Source organism: Grus americana, chromosome 26 (genome assembly GCF_028858705.1).
Source record: "Grus americana isolate bGruAme1 chromosome 26, bGruAme1.mat, whole genome shotgun sequence".
NCBI classification, from domain to species: Eukaryota; Metazoa; Chordata; class Aves; order Gruiformes; family Gruidae; genus Grus; species Grus americana.
In genome coordinates, this window is record NC_072877.1 from 3,085,182 (window position 1) to 3,105,357 (window position 20,176).

Consider the following 20,176-nt stretch of genomic DNA (forward strand, 5'->3'; position numbering starts at 1 on the left):
GTATTTTATCATTAAGTGCTCTGTCTCCAAGGAGGGAGAAAGCCCAAAAGCAAAAGTGCAGGAGTCAAATCATCATTGCAGTAATGAGTGGAGGACTCCTACAAGGCACTCATTTTACCTGCTGTTCTTTTCCCTTTCTGTTGCTTTGTGTTCACTCACTTCTTCACTGCAAGAAACACGGCTTCTGGCTGAGCTTTCCACACCCACACAATTGGCCAAATTTAAGGTATGAGAATTTATAATGGAGAGAGGCAGGTTTACGTGTGGCCAGTAAGATTCCTGCTTGCTTTTGAGCGTTTCACATAGAATACATGGCCTCTGTCTGTCTGTTGCTTATAAACTGTTTTTCTTTTGGAAACAAATAGCGGATGTAAACAGGTAATTTTCTTTTCAGAAGGAAAATATCTGACCCCTTTGGGTTTGGTCATGCAGACTGGCATTCTTAGCAACTCCAGGCCTGTGTGTCTTAATCTGTGAGGTTACAAACCAGCACGGGCTCTGGGGCTGTCCCCAAAGAGCAAGGAAGGGAATAATGAACTTAGTAGACGAGTGGTCTGCTTGTTAAAAGCGCTCAGTATCCACCATGAGCTCTTGAGTGACCTCGCCTCATACTTTCGTTCCTTAATGGAAGCAAAACAGCTCTGGAGCTCCTTCCCTCCTGGGCTCCTTCCAAATCCCGCTGAAGTCCTGGAGCCCCGGACTCCTGCCAGCCGCTGCTGATTTAACACAGAGTCCATCTGCAGTTTTCCTTTTCCCTTGTTCTTCTTGTCCCGGAAGCTTTCAGGCAAGAACAACTTCCACACAGATCTGGAAAGACTTCTTAGAGATTAGGGCTTTGCAAACCTCCTGATTAATTTTTGGGGGGAGCAGTAATGTTGCCTGGTTCTGCTATTTTATTGTGGGGCTCAGCTCTGATTTTTCCTACAATTTTAGCGGCTGAATCATGGCAAAAACATCACAATTTTCATTTCTCTTAAAAAAGGAGAGGGGGAATGACAAAAGCTTGAAAACATGAAGTGAGAGCAACTTGAAGAATCAGAAGTCAGAAGATGAGGATGCCACATGTATTATAACATTGCTAAACTTATGACTTTTTAAAAAGAGATTACAGTACTTCTGGATGATACTCCTAATTTCTCAATGCTTGGTAGACACCATAGAGTTGTGAAATATTTGTAAATATTTTATTCCTATGACTAAAGCCCATGTGATTCAAGCACGCGTTGCTCCATGTTCTAGTACAAGGACTGAATAATAAATGACCGTGTTGGAAACTACCTGGCCAGAAAACAGAACAAAACAACTTCAGTGTGCAATATCTGACTACGAGAAGTGAGATGCTGGTGAGAAAGAGAAGGAAAACTGGTGGTTCATCACAGACCTACTCAGGGAACTCTGCAAACACAGGCATTTTGTGCAATTTTCCCCTTCTCCTGTTTTATTCCATTCCTGGGCTGTCATTTCAGCAACATCTTTAACAAACGAAAACCCTCTGTGGAGTCAATAGTAATTATAGGAATTTATCACAATTGCCAATCAACGTGTGTTAGAAAGACTCGTCTTCCTTGTTTAAATTAGATTTCACTGCACACAGACCACAAGTTGTCTTTAGGAAATCAATTGCAGGAAAATTACAGCTTTCATGGTGTTACATGACCTCACCAGCCACGCTGCAGCTTAATTCCTCTCCTCTGATACTTGGGTGGCCTCAGACAGCTGTTTTCTGGAGTAAAAGGGGACTATAGCCTTCAACACAAAGCCTGAAATAATTCTCTGTGCTTCTGAATGCTGTGAGGATATCAAACAAAATGCAGGCTCACCTTGGCCAGTTTTGTAAAGGAATGTGAGAAGCGAAGGGCCTGGTCACGTTTACACCTTGGTCTGGTTTGCTGCTCCAAACCACGCCGGCACAAATTCTGCCTTCGGTTGTGCTGATACAGCTCCTGTTTTCAACGGAGACAAAACTGACAGACTTCAAGGCAAAATCCAACTGTGTGCATAGATGCAAGTGCTTCCTTCTAGATGATTAATGCACATTTCTAAGGACTTTATTCTCTGCTGATAATGCTGCCATGAGGAAGATCCTCAACTGATATATATCAGCTTGAGATCTGACTCTGCAGGAGAGTGAAGGTAAGAAACTCACGCCAATAAAGGGCTGATGATTTCATTCCGCTGATAAGAGTCTGTATTCCTGTCTTGTCCAGAGTTGTTCTGCCACCCACATATTCCTATTCCTAGGTTTTGGCCAAGTACATATGTCAGGGACTACGTGAACCACAGACTGATACACTTGAGAAATTAAATTAGATCATAAAACTGCCCAGGGATTGCCGACTCCTTCCCTTGACCTAGCTGTGTATTTGGAAACAATTTATTGCTTGAGTTTTACATCTGAACGTGCCCCCTTGTCTGAAGAAGAGCCCTGGCTTGTGCAGACGTGCAGTGAGACTGGGACGACCCGCAGAAGAAACCAACAGGGTCACATCAAACTGCTCCCTGATTCTGTCTTACATTTCCCTCTCAGACTAATATCTGTTGCACTCAGCAGGAATCTTCCCACTGACTTCACTGGCTCTCAGTAAGAACTGCTGTATGTAAAGAATTTTAAGTATCTAACTGCCCTGCTAGGCACCTAAACGAATTTTAAAATCCTAGGCTGCAGTGATTTTTACATTGGCATAGCCTGTTAACTTTCAGTAGGGCTATTCCTGTTATACATTGCGGTGGGTAAGCTAGGGAGAGTCGTCACAGTTTACCTGTAAGGCCTTGGTCAGCTCTGGGACAGCTTGTCCTGTGGTCTAACGCACCAGCGGGGCTGATGCCATCATCCCCTGGCACGGCTCCTTCTTCTCTTCGTCCTGATTCCTGCTGCTGCTGCCAGCCCCGCTCCTGCTCGATACTCGTGCTCCCATGTTTACTGATTGGCTCTCGTCTCATTCTGACACCTCTCCTGGAAAGGAGTGATTAATTAATAGGGCTCATCGTTTTACAGGAGCTACATAAGCAAATACCTTTCCCCGTATCTTTGAGTTTTCAGAGTGCAGTTTATCCTTCCAAGGTACCTAAGTGACAGCTGCTTTAAAATCATACAGATGCCTGGCAGCTCAAACAGGAGACTGCACTGTGTCGACTATTGTGTTACCAGAAGTAAATGCACTTAACAATTTACCTTTCCCTGGCGCAATATGGAGCCTGTCATTTGTAGGGGAGTGGTGGAGCTGTGAACACACTGGGGCGTTATGGAAAAAATAACTTGGGCTCCAGCCCCGCTGACAAGACTTGCTCAAAGGAAAAAGAAAAAACAATAATAAAGGAAAGTAGAAAGCAGTTGATATGTAATGGCTTAAGGATCAGGGAAGACACAGGATGAAAAATAAAATGGAGTTCATGGAATAATCACTCCTATGCCCGCTTGTCTGTTCCACAAGATGAGCCACATCAGCGCTCATAAACTGTCACAACTGATGGAGTGATTTAAAATTGCAGTGGAGCAGTACAAAAAGAATTTAAAGAGCTGTGAATAATTACTGCTGTGGGTGGCTGCGGGCTGTGCAAGCAGTGACTTGCAGATGAGACAAGTTCTGCACTGCTGCTAGCACTGTAGCTACCAGCAAGGTTTCCTATTGTCCCATCTGGAAGGGTGACTGCAAACACTGACAGTCCTGAAGAAAATCTTGACAAGGACTGCGTGCAGCACGCACAGAAATAACGTTCCTTTTATTTACTCCCACGCAAACTGGGAGTCACCGAGCCAGCGCATTTGTGCTTGTGTATAAACCTGGCATCAATTTTGCACAGATGTGGTGATGTTATGGGTAAAAATGAGATGCTGGAGGTCTTTGGTTCCTGGCCCTACACCCAGAACACTACATGAGGCACTGCGAGGTAAACCACCAACTATGATGCCTAAGTTCCAGGCAGCAGTGAGGGGTGCACACTGCCTACTATTTAGGGGTGTAATATCAAGTAGTAACATCATCTTTTAGAGATGATTAATGCAAGAATTGCAACTACTTCCCGCCACTGACTGTAGGGGCAGTTCCATTAGCAGTCTCTGTCTCAAACCTTTATATAAACTGGATGCTGTTCCCCATCAGATCCCGGTAGGTACTGAAGCCTTGATAAGATACTGAATTTCAGCATAGCTCCATTCAGTTCTACTCTGATGCTTCTGGGCAGTCACCAACGCATTGCCCTGTCAGCAGAGCGTCAGACCTGAACCATTCTCCGGCACTGCCCTCCTGTGCAATCCTGCAATCCCACTCCCTCAGCTTTTAAGCCCATAAGTTCATACCTCCCACATTTTTCACTATGTATGTATGAGCCCTCGTACTGTAGGTTTTATTCTCAGCTGGGGCCTGTAAACACTGTCGTACTATAAATACTACTACAAATTTTGATGGTTTCTTCAAAGCCATATAAGTACAGAGCATCCACAGGTCAGGCGCACAAAATTATGGGCTCTGTTGGGTGATTTCTTTCTCAGTTAATGAGGTATAAAGCAAACAAGTACTTTAAAAGGGGTCTGATAGCTAAAGGAGCTTCACAGCAGCAAGCATCTGGAGGAACAGTGTGACCTTTGATTATCTGCAGCGTTTCCTTGAGCTCACTTTGGTCCACAAACCAACCCCTCAAGCTCCAGCTCCTCCCAAAGTCTGCAGGCTCTGCCTGCAACCTGTAAGCTGGTATCTCCTCCTAATTAAAGTCAGCAGATGTGTAATGTCCATTTTGTGAAAAATTTCCAGTTCAGTGGTGTGGAGGTGGGGACAGACACGTAATATATCACGGGAGACGAAGAGGACTCCACATTTCAAAGTGGGGAGGAGAGTATCCAAGGGATGTGAAATTAAAAAGCCAGAACAGAAGAGGCTATCATTTAAATTCACCGGTTTCAATTTTGCGAGGTGGTGCTTAGCTGCTGCTAAATATGCTGAAAAGGGCTGAGAGATAAATGGGTCAAGCTTAGCCTTTGTCAGCACTCTTGCATCTCTAAATCTCCAGGATCCTTCCACTGCTGTAATTGTTTACCGGGTTCTCAGACTTAAGGAGGCATTTCCTGCATAAAAAATAGCACCTCTCTTCTCCTTCCTCCAGACAGTCTTTCTTTGGTCAATAGTCACTGAGGAAGAAAGTTTTCCCTGCAGATAGATTACATTTCCTCACCATAAAATATCTACAAATGAATAGAAAGAGGGAGGTTAAGAAGAGGATGCTTTATGGAGGCTGCTGGGCACCCCGTGGTCTGATCCTCTCCAGTTCTCAGCCCACGCAGAAGGAAAGGCACCGCAGAGGAGAGATGTGGTGACAGACCTGGTCTTGTCCTCAGCATCCGCAAGACCCGGTCCAAACTCAGCATCCGCACAGCCGAGCAGCAGGCACCGGCCACTGGAGTAGCCCGAGGGCGTTTGCACAGCGTGTAGGCAGGCAGCATTTGCGTGAAATATTCGAGTGGTCTTGGCACTTGCCAAAGCCATGCTGTGAGCTGGTGCAGAACGGAGGAGAGACCACTGCGCTCACTAGCCTCTTCAGCTCAAGAAAATCTGACTCCAGGCCAGGGCTAAGGCACAGGAGCCGTCGCCCTCTCTGCAAAACGGGCTCCGGGGCCACGTACGGGAGCCGTCTGGATGCAGCTGCCACATTTGTGCCTACGGTCTGTGCACTGGGTTATTAGAGTTACTCTGAAAAAGTCATCAGCTGCCTATTGCTGATCACAGAGCACGAGCGGTTATTGGTTACGTATCACCGCCTGCTGTCTCTCCCAAGATTGCTGATTACTCTGCTATGACACACGTAGGCTGTGGCTGTGCGGGTGCCATGACAACCCCAACACCCTCACAGCTCCATCAGGAGGTGGAGGCACTGCTGCTATTTGGTCCAAAAAGCCCTTTCCTCGCTTCTGCGAAAAACACAAAACCACAGCAGAAGAAGCATCGGCGGCGGCATAACATAAAGCAGTCAGGGCTCTGTCCAACCAGTAATAAACTTTGGTAGAAGCGCAGTGGCTGAGAAAAATAGATATAGCGAAGACTTCTGGGGTAGGGAGAAATCTTGAAGCTGCAGGAGAAAAAAGCAGCATGAGATTTGAGGCTGTAGGACCACAGAGATCAGTGTCCCCTGAAGCCAGGGGGCTGGATGCTAGGATTTACCCCCCCATTGAGTACCCACACTCTCAGGTTGGGGCAATGCAGGGGAAAACTTAAGCCTTGAATTTTTAAGTTAGTACAGGGATAAAATAGCAAACCAAAGCACACTCCTTCTTTTAACTACTCCTGTTATCCAAATGTGATTCCTCCATCTTTCAAATACTAAAAAGGTCTCCAGGTCTAGAAGAGCTCAAATAAAAGTTGTTCCACTCCCCCAAGCATCTGCTTCATGTCCTGGCTTTCTCGGCTTGCTTTAAATGACTATCTCCCGCACTTTGTTAATTACGTGATTACAGCATCCATTGACAATGAGAAAATTAAAACTCCATGCTGCCTTTCAGACAACACTTTATTACTCTGCAAAAGAGGCTGAATGCAATTTAGCAAAGCGCTGTGCTGAACAACCGGAATTGTTCTCTTCCACAGGCTTCCTCCTCCACTCCCACTGTTTCCCCAGAGACAGCAGTGTTTGCAGAGGCTTAATAAAGCAGGAAAGAGAGCAGGTGTGAAAGGAAACATCAATTACCATTAGCCCTGACAATCCTGGACGATCCCACCCATGGAGAAGGAGCAATGGCAGTCAATTCTGTATTTCTTTCTATGCAGATAATTAAGTGCTTTGCTTTTCTGGTAAGGGCGAAGCTGGTTAGGGCTTTGGGATGGAGGGGAAGTAGGGATTACTGTTAGTAATATCTACGCTACAGTTCTGACTGTAGGCCTGGACTAAGTTCAGACTTCCACAGGCAATCCCTCTCCTGAAGATTTTGTGACACATGGGAGCACTAACGGTTCTGCTGTACAACTCCCGTTGGAGATGAGGGATTAATGGTCAGATACGCACAGGTTCAAAGGAGCACGCCTTTTTCAAGACTGAATGCTAAAACCTTTAGAGGAGCTGAACCGCTAACCAGCTTCCGATTATGGACCAGGTTCTCCGGACTCCAGGATGCCCAGGAAGGGCAGAAGTGGCACTGGGTTCTTTGGTGATCTGGCCATAATGCAGAGGCTGAGTGTTTTTCACAGTCTGGCCCAAAAGGAGATGCCCAAAGCCTCAGCGGCTGTCTTCGGTACCGTTTCCTCGTTATCATCCTCTTCCCCTGACTTGGACATTTCCTTGCAGCAAATTTCACAGGTCTTCCAATAGCTAATGGGAGGTATTTATTTCCATTCCTTTGGTGCTTCAATTTTAAGTATAGCAATAATTCAATGTATCTCATTTTGGGGGAATGAAAGATTACCCTTATTTTCAGCTCACTTTTTTGTGTTTTATTTCTCTCTCTCCCTTTTTTATTGAGCTCTGAACATTAATAATCAGCCCTCATTAATTCAGTTAATTCTTCAAATCCTCATATTCTTCATGCCTAGCACTATAAAGCCAAAGAGGAGACTAATGAAAGCTGAAGAGATGGTTAGAGTTATTAAAAATCAATTTTTTTTATTTGGTAACCCTGGAGGTGTTAATATTCTCATCGCACATCTTCACGTTGTCATTCTTCCCAGAGGAATTCTAAGCTTTGTGGATTCGCAAGACACAGGAGGGCCTCTTCCAAGTTTTCGGGAACCCTTTGGTCTCAAGGTGTTACGGTCAGATGTAAGTGATGTCGTTATAGGACCTTCTCTTGGGGGGCTGCTGACCTCTCTGAAGTGCAGGAAGGGGAAGAAGACCTTCGCAGTCCAGAAGACTGCTGTGCATTGGTGTCTGTCCTCCTACGGGTGTTTTCGCTGCGGTCAGCACAGGGGACGGTCAGGAAGGGACTGTGCGGGAGGGAACCCACCTCCCACGGTCTGGCAGGCAGGAGGGCTGCGATGAACACTTCGGCTCTGGCACGGGCAGAGGAGCAGCCTGGGTTCCTGCCTTTCATTTGCAGAGATTAGCGATAATGGAAAATGCAGAACATTAAACAGTGGAGTGATTACATTGCGGAGGAGGACTGGCAAACAGATTTGTCCCAATGCAAGGGTGTGAAAAAGGGGTCACAAAGCTGAGTTTACTTCAAGCTTAAGAAGTGAGAGAGAGATGTCTTTCAGGTTTTGCAACAATTCATTCCTGTCTTGTTTTCGATCTGACTTCACTCCCTCAGTGTGCCTTTCCTTCTGGCAGCATTTTTAATTCATTAATACATTTGCATGCCCTTTGGTCACCTGTCTTAATGACTTATCCTTCCTATTTCCTTTACCTGGGTGAGCCCAAGCGTCCCCTGCAAAATCCTGCACATTAAAACACCGTCTTAAGTGTGAGAAAGGGCACTGCGAAGAGCAGAGACTCCCAGTTCCATCTGTAGGGCAGGACAGGGGAGAGGGCAGAGCTGGCTTAGGAGAGAGGGAGAAAAAAAGGGATCTGAAACGCTGGCCAAGCATACCAGATCTCCAGCTGGTGATCTGCATGGGGTCTGCAGAGGTACGCTGTCTGCGTGATCTCATACTTGTTATTATCATTGTGTCTGAGACAAGGCACCATGGCAACCAATGCATTTTCCTTCCCTCGTCTTTAGGGTGCTGCTCCTTTAGTTCCCGAGTCCCTTCTCTGCTGAATGGGCGACAATCCCTTTACCAAAGGCAGAGAAACATCCTTTTGCCAGCACCTTCCTTCCCCTAACACATAGCTGAGAACAGACCTGGAAAAACACCCTCTTGGAGGGGGGATCCATCAGCTTTCAGTCCCACTTCTACGAGACAAAAGACTTTGTGGGTTTGGGATGGCTGTGACATTCAGCCCTGTTCCTTCCAGCACATCTTTGATGCCTCCCATGTCAGACTTCACCTCCGGAGTGACTCTCAAGGGGATTTCTATTGTGTATGCTGGCCAGGTTCCTGTGGGATTCACTTTTAAATCTCCTTTTCAAACAGATAATTAAAACATAATGGTGTTTACATTACAGATGGAGCTGAGAGAAAAAATAATAATAGTAATAATAATCATAATAAACACTACTTCGCTACTCAGGGGAGTTTGTCAAATGGCTCTTGGAGAGGCTTGGCACACTTTAATGAGTTTGAAGAAGAGGATTTACACTGAGCAAACTTACTCAATTGTTCACATGCGACTGGTGAGGTGAAGAAGCATTCAGAACCGTGTAACCGGAGCTGTCAGCACTCAGTCTGCAGCAGGACAAAATAAAAAATAAAAAAAAAAAAGAAAAAAGGAAAGGGTATTAAAATCCCATAACTTTTATGGCAGTGGATATGTAGAATGGAATTGCAGCTCTGCAGAGTCCAGAAGCTATTCTAAATTAATGGCTTGGCTTTTCCAGTCCATTCAAACAAGCTCATTTCATGCAAGATAAATTACAGGACCCTGCCACCCTCACTCCCTGAAGAGAGCTTTTTATAATTCACGATGTGTGTATAAGGGAATGGACGGTTGGGTTTTCTGACAGATATCCTGTGGCACAACGACCTGCTCTGGAGGCTGCAATTTTTGATTCACCCAACACCAGCTGGAACAAGAAGTAGCTAAGGAAAAAGAGGGAAAGGACCAAAAGCAAGCTCCCCGTACAGCCAGCTAAAACAACCCCATGAGAAATAAAAGAGACTTGCTGCATAAATATCTTCTAAAAATTGGGTGCTTGCCTCAAGCCTTATTTTGTGGGACAAAACAAGAAGCTTCATTTGGTAGTGGAGCCTAGTAGAGAAGTGGCTTGAGGACTGGTCTGGTCTTAATCCCATTGCAAAAGAAATAAAGACAGCCCTAACCTAACAAAGATTAGAAATCCTGTAGCTGAGATTCCTCTTCTCCCCATTTTCCAGTGGTATTAAAATTGGCTCAGTCCACCCAAACAGCCCATTATTAGAGCTAAGAGCTTGTCTCTCTGCTTTTCTTTCTTCAGAATGTCTTGAGGCAATAGCAAATATCCAGTGGACTTTGCCTGTAAGCACACTCCTGTTCCCCTTCTGCCAGCACCATCTCTGTCACTCCTGTGCTATGTTTTTGTCACCCATTTGGGCCACTTAATTACGCTCCCTTTTCTTTTGGAAACAGCTGACGTAATTATTTTCATGATTAACACTCTTGTGCAGCTAATTGTAATTATACCTTATAATCACAGTTGTGATCGTCAATTACTCATCTTTGCTTCATTTGAATGTTTTTCTTTATCTGAGTTTCTGGAAGTTGTCTTGACTGAATACACATGCACAACGAACTAGCCCAACTTTCCAAACTTCTCTGTTTTTCTCCGGAGGGATTAATTTGAGGCCATAATAATGAATAAAGGACAGATCATTGGTTGGCATAAATCAATGCAGCTTCACTGGTGTCAACACAGCAATAGTGATTTACAACAGTTGAGATGTTGGATATTTTACTAAGAAACTGGTGTCATCTAAGAAAATATATCTGCCTTAGAGCCGCTTTGTGATATAGTTTCCACGTATTGAGGAATGCATATTTTTTCTTTTTATATCTCTATCCTCTTATATATTTTGGAGAACCAAGAAAAATCAAACCATCCCGTATACTCTCTAGGTTGTATATTATGCAGCATTTTGAAAGGCATTTCATTCTACACCTTCAAAATACACAGGGGACTGATTCTCCTCTTGCTCATGCCAATTTTTATGTGGTGTAGCTGTCAATTTGAATCAAGCAGCTGCTGGTTTACACCCTAGTGAGTGCAAACTGCATCAGACATCGGATGAATACATCAGTTTTACAGGGAGGATACTAGAATAAATTCTAATCCAAGCCACATACAGGAACCTCAGTAGTCAAAGCCGCATACTTATGACTTACAAAACAATACGATTTTCAGCTCAGAACCTGGCCAGGGTTTTGCTAGACTTGCTCTAAACCATGGACAGGTGACAACAGATTTATTAATTGTAGTGGGTGCCCAGGAGCTTAGATGCGAGACTTACGGGACCTGAACTACGCCGGGTGCTGCAGAAATACAAAATGGCATAACATGAAAGCCTGATGGAAAGCTGTCAGTGCGGTTTTCCCTGCTCCATCCTCCTCTGCCCTCTTTGGGCAAGCGCTTTAATTCCGTGCACTGGGCTGCAGGCTGGGCCTTCCCAGCCAGAGCATGCGCTGCTTTAAAAATCATTCCCCATTCCCAAAGAATTGGATGAATGAATAAAGAGGTGAACTCCCAACCTGGAGATTACTGCTGCATTAATAAAGCAACTGTGAACGAATTGTCTCAGCTGCCCGAGCCAACCAGGATTATTAAACCAGGTCCCTGATTTAATTAAGAGTGCTTAAAACTCATGCTAAAAACAAAAATGCAGCTCTCAGCTAGAACATGAGCTTTGTGCGGGAAGGGTCACTGCAAAGGTCAGCTCTTCCAACAGTTTATTCATGATTATTGAATCAAATGCTAAGGTGGAACCGGAGGGCTCTGCTGAGAGGGGGCAGGGAGGGAGAGCTGCCGTCCCTGCCCTCCAGCTCTGAGCACTGCCTGAGGCCAGGAGACAATACAGGTTATTTCTGCCTGCCCAGCATCTTGTGTCAAACGGCCTGAAAGAACAGCGTTTACATTAGATTAAAAAAAAACAAACCCAGAAACTGCCAGCCTTGTTACAATGCAAACAGAGCGACGCAGGACAGAACGGCGTGACTTAAATCTTGCCCGACCCCAGAGGACCTCCCTGAAAGGCAGCCTGGGACACACGGACAGGGTGACACGTTAGCAGAAGCCGTGTGGCTCATACGGAATTACTGCGCTGTGCCACCTTGCATCAGCAGAGGTTTGTGACACCCCGAACTGGCAATACGGTTTCTCACCAGTGCCAATTCAATTAGATGCCCCTAGCCTGACTAGCAGAAAATGGACCTAAAGTAATGCCTTGTGACTGACTAAGCATTACACACTCTTTATTCTTTAACTCTTCGTTTGGATTTGAACTGTGACTACAGGAAAAAGCCACTGCTGCCCGTGGCTGTAGCTGTGAGCTGATAGGAAGCTTTTTTCCTTTTGAAGAAAATCAATTTTCGGACTTCAAAGGCTCCATACCTCAACTGCTTTTTCCTGGCCCAAGACGCTGCTGCATGTTTTTCCTCAACTGACTAAAACTATCAGCACGCCTGGGAGTTACTACAGCATCTGAAAACTGCCAAAAATGACACTTCTGCCATTTCTGCCAGCCTAGCCAGTGCTGGCACCCCAACTGCATCCTCTGTAACAAACCAGGTCTGAGATCAGAGCACAAACTGCCTTTAATAATGGCAAGCACTGAAATGAAAGTGAAGGCAAATTAAGCTTCACAAAAGAAAAGGTAAATGATTCTCTTATTATCTGAGTAGTTTCCAAATGGACCCATCAAAGTTTGGAGAATTATTTTAATTGATAGCTACAGATTAACAATAAGATAAATAGAGATTAGAAAACACCCGTTACACTCAGCTGAGGCTGTAGGAAATTTTCAGCCTCAGCTAATTGTTCCATTTTGCAGTTTTAATTAAGTGCAGTCTCCTGAACTGAACTCTTCCAGGTAGTGTGAGCCTGCGCATGCCAAATCACCCAAAGTTTCCTGGATACGCTTTTAACTCCTTGGAATCAGCTTCTGACCTTAGGGACTGGAGCTGGACAATAATTACACTGGGTGAGATTCATCATTATGCAGAGAACTAGCATGCCAACGATGGATTTAAAGGAGTATCTACAGGGTTGGCTACAGGCAGATGGGAGCTAGCTCCAGTCCAAAAGAGGTGGACCAGTTTTAGAGCAATGCTGAGCCCAGGGTAATATGCCCAGCCTCTCAGGAGAGTTTGCTAGCCTGGTGCTGGCACCACACTAATACCTCTGTACGGCTTCCACTTCAGGCCTGGCTGACATCCAGCTGGCCCTGAGTGCGGGCAAAGCGCGCTTACAGCTGTAGACATAACCTGATAGCTCTGCACCATGCAGAGATTTGTTGTTGTTTCCCCATACAGGTTTAGGTTTCACCAATTTCACGCTTTTCCTATGCTGGCAGAGCTCTAAAAACAGGTATCTCGCACTAAGGAGCCAGGTATCGCCAGGCTCCTAAGTTCAGGAGTTTGATGCTATGCCACACAGAGAAGAAAAGTTAATTTAAAGCAGGCTGATACCAGCTCAGCCTGGGTGGCTCACGCAGCCTGCACAGCGGTGCAACATGGCCCATTACTGCTCTCATTCGTAACAAAGTCCTACCATGTCATGTTCCGAGCTGAGCGACTGGGGCTGGACCGGGATGCTGTGTTGCATCCTGGGGCTGGAGGTCTTCCAAGCTGCACCGTGATGGAGCAGGGATGCTGCCCGGGGTCAGGCAGCCTTACCTTCGCCCTCTGCCATCCCAGCAGTTTCTGTCTGACAGCTGTATCATAATAACCATCTCCGCAGCGCAGCAAGCTCATTTCACAAACTGACTCTAATAACTACACACAAAATGGCCTGTTCATTGAGGCCAAGGGTTCCATTTACTCCTGAAACGTTACTTGGAAGAGGAAACGGTATATTTAATTAAGCATCATGTTATGCTAGGCATGAAGGATTAAGCAGCAGGGCAATTTTGGGAGACTTGACACTACGGTGCCAAGAGCAGTACTGGTGGCTGTTGGAGTTAGATGGGATTCTGGCTCCCTGGAAAGGAAGCGTTTCTGCAAGGCGTTTCCTCTGGTCTCTCTAATACTGTTTGGTCTTGGGAGTTATGAGAGTTTTTCCCAGTTTGTCACTGACTTTGTATATGACATCCTTAATATATGCAGTCATGCCTCTCCATGTGTCCCCACCTCTGTCTGTATAATAAGGAAAATGGTAAATGCTCTGAATCCTGGAAATAAAATACCCTCTTCGCTTTCTAACCTTTCAGCCACCGAAGCTAAAAAGAGAAAGTACAACTCTCTTGCCGGTTACAAGGTGGGAATACAGAACTGTAAATACTTTGATATACAGTGATCTGAGAGGAAAACCACGCCTGATGCACGCTAATGCAGGTGCAATTCACAGGCTGGATTAGGCCACTGTCTGGGTGACGACTCTGCCAGTCTCTAACTGCCTTCAACACTGAATCTTTTAAAGAGAAGACACAGCCTGGTCTGTGTATGTATGCTACGATAGAATAGCCAAATCTTGTGATCTTCCTGCTTGACAGCAATGAAAAATGAAAACAAGTGGGGGTGCTTGCCTTATCATCTCTGCACTCAGGGTTGTCTGCACAGAAGTTCTCATTTGCAAAGGGATGATTATTAAACCGATACGGTCAGCTCCTCCTCACTCCAAGCTGCTAAGCTACGTCTGGCTCTGAATTGCTCACGAGAGGAATTTGTCTCGCGACTATGAGACGACTCCATGGAGACGTGCTTTGCATCCAGACATTTGAGAGAGAAGGTGATGGAAATATCCCCCTATATAGCAGTATTTCCTTGTATCCATTCAACTTCTAAGGTTGATGGTCAGGCAGAGGACATAACTGCAGTTAAGAAAGAATGAAATACAAGAACTTCACAGGAAAAGCTCTAGGGAACAAGGGGGAGCTGGGAAGGAGGGTTGAGATATATAGTTATAGCTGACATAATGGAGAGAGAAATGCAACTTGGAGCTGACAGGGAGGGAACAAATAGGAAGAGCTCCCACAACAGAAGAGAATTGCAGATTTGGTTATTGCAGTCGTATGTGCCCATTTACTACCACAGAAGGTACAAACCTCTGCCTTTCGCTGTAAATGAAGATGGACACAGATGTGTGCTGGCAGGCAGTCTCGCACAGAGGGCATTCCTGCACACTAACATACTCCGAGGAGCCCTGAGTTTGCACTTAATTGGAGGAAAATACACCGATCCACACATCCTGTTGTTGCTCCAGGTCACCCTGACAAAGCCAGCAGCTGGTGCTCTGGGACTGGGTTGATGGTATATTATACCTGCCACTCTTCATTTGTTAGGACGGCAAGAGTTTTGCATTAACACGGTAATTCATGATGTGGTATTTAGGGGAAGACAGAGGAGATGCAATGTGTGGTTGTAATGCATCTTTTGGTACACATTAAGGGGATTCATCTTATCATCACTGTTCAGCAAAGTTTTTAACCATGCCCTTAACTTTAAATAGCAAATAAAAAGAGAGCAATCAACAGGAGTCCTTTGTGTATTTATTCACATGGCCACAGATCTTTTTTATGGAACATCGTTTAAAGCACTGTCATACCGATAAAATGCCTAAAAATCTACCTAGAGACCAAGCAACAATGCATTTGCATTTCCTACCTGTCTGTGTTACTGATTCTTTGAGACATTTTGCACAGCCTGTAGATTAGGTGTGCAGGTGAAGAACAGCACGGGTGGGATCACGTGTACGGAGTATGTGCACCTCGAGAACTGATGTTCGTGTTCCTACGCTCCTTCTCCCCAGGCTCTCTCTGCACCAGTGATGCTTCTTTGATCACACTAAAATCAGAAGCATCTTCCAAAAATTCAGGTTGTATTAAGAATCTTATCCTTAATCCCTCAACTTGAGTGTATTGATAAGAAAATACCAATTAAGATTCATATTCCCATGCCGGACCTGTAGTCAGAGACTAAGGAGATTATGTGATCATTCTAATTTCACACCCAGGAATGTTAAATAGCTATAACTTTATCTCATTCAAACAGCAATGGCCCATGAGCTCCAGGGTCCTTTTGGCCTATTTGTTGCTACCACTGCAGATGTCCCTTGACCTTCAATCGAAAGAACCTGGGTGGCCTCTCTGTACCTTCAAAAGAAAGATTTCTGCAAGAGGAACAGCAGTAGCATGCATTAGCAGTCTGACTATACCGGTATCAAAGTGCTCCACCCGAGTCCTCAAGACAGATCCAAGCATGGATGACAATATTAATGAACAGCTGCCAGTGCCAGAAACTATAGCTCTGCTGCCTGATTGCATGAGGCAAGAATATAAGCTGATGCTTGCTAAGGTAGCAGGAGACAAAGAAGGGCTTTCATACACCTCGATCTACCAGGCACATCTAAAATCAGGCAGAAGCAATAGGACATATTTGCAAGAGAGACCTCCAAACTATGTGAAGGGCTTGCAGCTGGAGGATTTTCTCAAATTTGCTACCAATTTATGTAAAGTGAAATGACAAATGTGGCTTAGGGGAGGTTTTATTACCAGCCATCCTTAACAGGCTGGGAAAACAGGGACTGATTGAGGAAATCTTGCAAAACCTGATCATTTTCCCTTGCAAAATCAAGGTAAATCTGGTGGGGATTTGGAAATTCAAACAGACAATAGCTCAGAAACTCACAATCCTGCTGATACTGGCTGGGCAGAGGATGAGATGAGCCTTGTGCTGTTGATTGGTTTAGTGCATCTATACTAGGCACCTAAAAGCTGGATGTAAAGGTAACCAATGCAGCAACACTACCTTGTTCCTGTTGCTCTGACATCTTCCATCCCTCTTCATGTTTTCATGTACCCATTAGCCTCCAGGCCTCCATAAGATGTGAAGGGAGACCCTTGTTCAGCACGGCGCTCCCACTGAAGCCATTAAGCCTCTGCACAAACGCCCAGAACTGCTGCAGAGAGCTCGTTCCTGGACAGAGGCCTCGGGCTGCAAGCTGCTCGGGCTGCAGCTGCCTCCCACCGCCTGTGTGTGCAGCACCCAGTAGAATCAGGCTCCCAGACTCACTTGGCACTAATATAATATGAAAAGTAGTCATAAAAAATAACAGCTCCAGGCTCTACAGATGTGGGAAAACTGACTCCAGCTTTAGCTATTGCAAGGCATTATTTTTACGGGAACAAAAAAGCAGAGGGTGTTTTGTGAACAAGCAAGCAGACACATTTGCTGGCTGCAGAACCTTGCAGCCTGGATAGTTTAAGCCCAAGCTCTCACTTGGCGTTAGAAGGGAATGAACTAACCTTTTCCATTTCATTTCTGAAAACTCCAAACTAATTATCTTTTCATTCTTCTTCCATCCTTTCACGGCCAAGGGAAAGAAATCAGGACAGGACTCCTGGGCTTTCTAGATCTTGCAATATTTATCACCTGAAACCTTGTTCCCAACAGGAACGCTCGGCACTGAATCTTTTGTGCTTAGATGAAACCAGCCAGGGAGACGGGGACAGGCACTAGGAGCATCATTCTGCAGATGGCCCTGAAGGGAACAAGACCATTTTGTTCATGCAGAGCCAAATCACTTACTGAATGTCGGATTTTTTTTTTTTGTTGGGTTTTTTTTGAGTAAGGACCCAGAAGAGGGAGACAGGAGCAGGAGAAAGATGGAAGAAAAGAAGAAGAAACAAGAAAAAGCATTAGGAAAAAAAGAGTAAGGGAAAGATTAAAAAAAAAAAAGGCAGTATGGGGATTAGGATTCAGGCCAACATTGTCTGCAGCCTTCCAAACCATATGATATATCTAAGGAAAAGGCAGACAAGCACATCTGAGTGAAAATTACAGGTGGCTGAATTAATTAGCTCCAAATCCCAACACCCCCAAACATCAGGCGCTGGGATTAAGGACTCAAAGCTAGTTTGCTGCTGAATCCCAAACCTTAGATATTATTTGGGTTCAAATTGGAAGCGTTGCAGATGAGTTCATTTAGGGAAGGAGAGCGCTGTCTTTTCCCATTCTCCTTCACCTGAAGCAGAAAGGCACCTTTCTCTTTCCTTCATCTGCATCCTTCTCCACCCCTGTCTGTGCTTGGTTCCCATTGATCTTAACAAGCTTCCAGTTCTCTTCAAACACCCTGGTGCTGCAAGATGGGTAGGCAGAGGTTCACTTCAAGGCAATGGGAGATTTGCCTCCTTCTATCCTTTCTATGCTGAAAAAGTCCTATTGTGCAACCAAAGGGACCCAATGACAAATGGCATCTGATTTTACCCTGAAACACTGAAAAACTGCCAGCTTCTCTTGATTTTGAGGCAAAGCCCCTAAAAGCTCACCAATAACCACGCGCAGCCAGATTCAGAGAGGTTAATCAAAATAGTTGATAGGCATCAGAACTACACGCATTTCCCGGTGCCACCATCTACTCCCTGTGATAAGTCATTTGATCCATCTGTGATTCAGTTCTTCCTATAAAATGGGAATAATCCCTGTTTAGCTAGTGGAAACATTGGTAGAATAAAGCATTCATGCTGGTGAGATGTTCAGACATTATCCTCATGTAAGCAGGGAGAGAATCTGCAGAGGCTGAAAAGTTCGTAATCTTGCAAAAAACCATAACCTGTATCTCCTGCTAAATCAGGTATCATATCATTTGCCAGGACCACCTTGTGCAGGTCTAATTATCTGCTGGCAAAGGAGGGAGAGAGGCATAACTGGCAGCGCACTTGCTTCATCTGGATGGTGCCAAACAAGCTGGTAAGTTCATCACAGCCTGTGTACAGCATCCAGAAGTAGTACACAGGGAGACAATTAGTGTTCATGTGGCTTTCGTACTGGATGCGATCAGAGGCTTGGAAGATATTTGTGTTTATTACAGCATTGGTACCCAGTCAGGACTGAAAAAATAGTCATCGCCACAACACTCACTCGAAAAAGGATTTGATGGACAGAAAGCTTGAAAAAGCCTGAACAAGAAGAGAAAAAGAAAAGGCAGTTTTGGAACAGTGTATCATGTCTCAGTAAAACACTGAGTATGGCAATTATTTATTGATCATGGATCCCTCTCTTAGTTTGTCCCTTTTTCCCAGGGCACTGTGGATCTGCCAAACACCGTGCCAGAGTGAATCAGGTATTTGCTTCCGCCTGGGGAGTCAGCTACTCATCTCTACAGGACACAGTACAGCTTGAACGCAATAGCTTCTCATCAGGGCTGGTTTTATATATAATCAGGCACACTTTGCAATCTGCAGGTGGCTCAGCAGGTTGCAACAGATTTTTACTGCTTTTATGTTACGCCTTGACCACATATCCATCCCATACAGCAAGCTACCCGTGGCAATGGGCAGAGTTTGTTTGGAAGCAGAGTGCTGGCACTATGCAGCTGAGTTGGATGTGCACCACAGTAACACCATCCGCCTTCTTACCAGGTTGTTCCCTCAAATACCTGAGCATCCACGCTAGTTGCTGAATCCTCTTGGCAATAACCACAAGAAGATAAATACAAGACAGTGCTGCATACATCTAGCTTAATATCTCTTTAGGTTACATGGAGAGGAATGAAAATCCTGGGTGAGGTTGGGACAAGGGTTTTTCATTCCAAAGTATTTCCAAGACATGGGCATACACCAAAAAGCTAAGCACACATTCTTTTGTTTTCTATAGCCAAACCAGTTTGCTTTAAAACAGAAACACAACAACAAAAAATAAAACAACAGAATTCTGTTCTGCCTTGTTCAAAAACCCATCAGGCAAACAGACTTCAGAGACTGCATCCCCACCCTTTCCCACCCCTTGGAAGGTGACAGGTGAGCTTACGCACATAACGTTTTGCATCAACAATGCTTATATAACAGTGTAATGTTTTCTGTCAAGTTAAACCAGGGTGGAGATTCTCCAGTATGTCAATATGCATTAGCAATGATGAAGGCAGCAGCAGTCTTTAGCAGGGAACTCTCAGCATGAGCTGACCTGAAAATAACTCCACAGGAGGAGAGAAAGCCAGACACTACAGGATGGAGACAAGCCGGCATTCCTACTGCAACTTTCAGAATCAATGTAAATGTTTGGGAACTTCTACTCTCAGCTTGTACCGCCGCTTGCTGAACTGGCATCTGGGGCAAGAATGTGCTGGTATCACCTCCCCCTCCTGCAGGATAATGAATTCCCATTTTCCCTTCTACAAACAAATGGCACATTCATTGCAAGTCATTTCAGCTGGATGTCTCTGCTAATACCACTGTAGCAGGGGGCTCCAGATGGTGCCCCTCCATGTCCTCTTAGATGTTCTCTTGGCACAGGAGCAAATCTCCGGGCTAGAAGAAACTCTGTAGTGGTTTCTCTGGGAGAGATAAGGCTGTCAGGAAACTAGTGCTCTGTCACTGTTTCTCTGACAACAGTCAAATATAAGGGTAGAGTTCCTCCTTGTAGGCAGTGTTAATCTAAGATCATAAATGAGAAGGTTTCCAGAGATATTTTTTATCTCCATTGCACAACTGGCATGCACAGGGTGACATACCAACACAGCATGAGGGAGAGCGTA

At 45.0% G+C, this 20,176-nt stretch overlaps 1 long non-coding RNA gene across 1 annotated transcript in view; it reads right to left on the bottom strand.

Moving 5' to 3' along the window:
- Window positions 1–20,176, bottom strand: part of LOC129196792 (uncharacterized) — a 56,992-nt gene that overhangs the window by 14,240 nt on the left and 22,576 nt on the right. Inside the window, exons 2-4 of the long non-coding RNA XR_008574226.1 lie at window positions 9,173–9,245; window positions 2,760–2,953; window positions 1,821–1,943 (exon numbers count right to left, since the gene is read on the bottom strand). This is a non-coding gene — a long non-coding RNA (uncharacterized LOC129196792). The remainder of the gene's footprint in view (window positions 1–1,820; window positions 1,944–2,759; window positions 2,954–9,172; window positions 9,246–20,176) is intronic.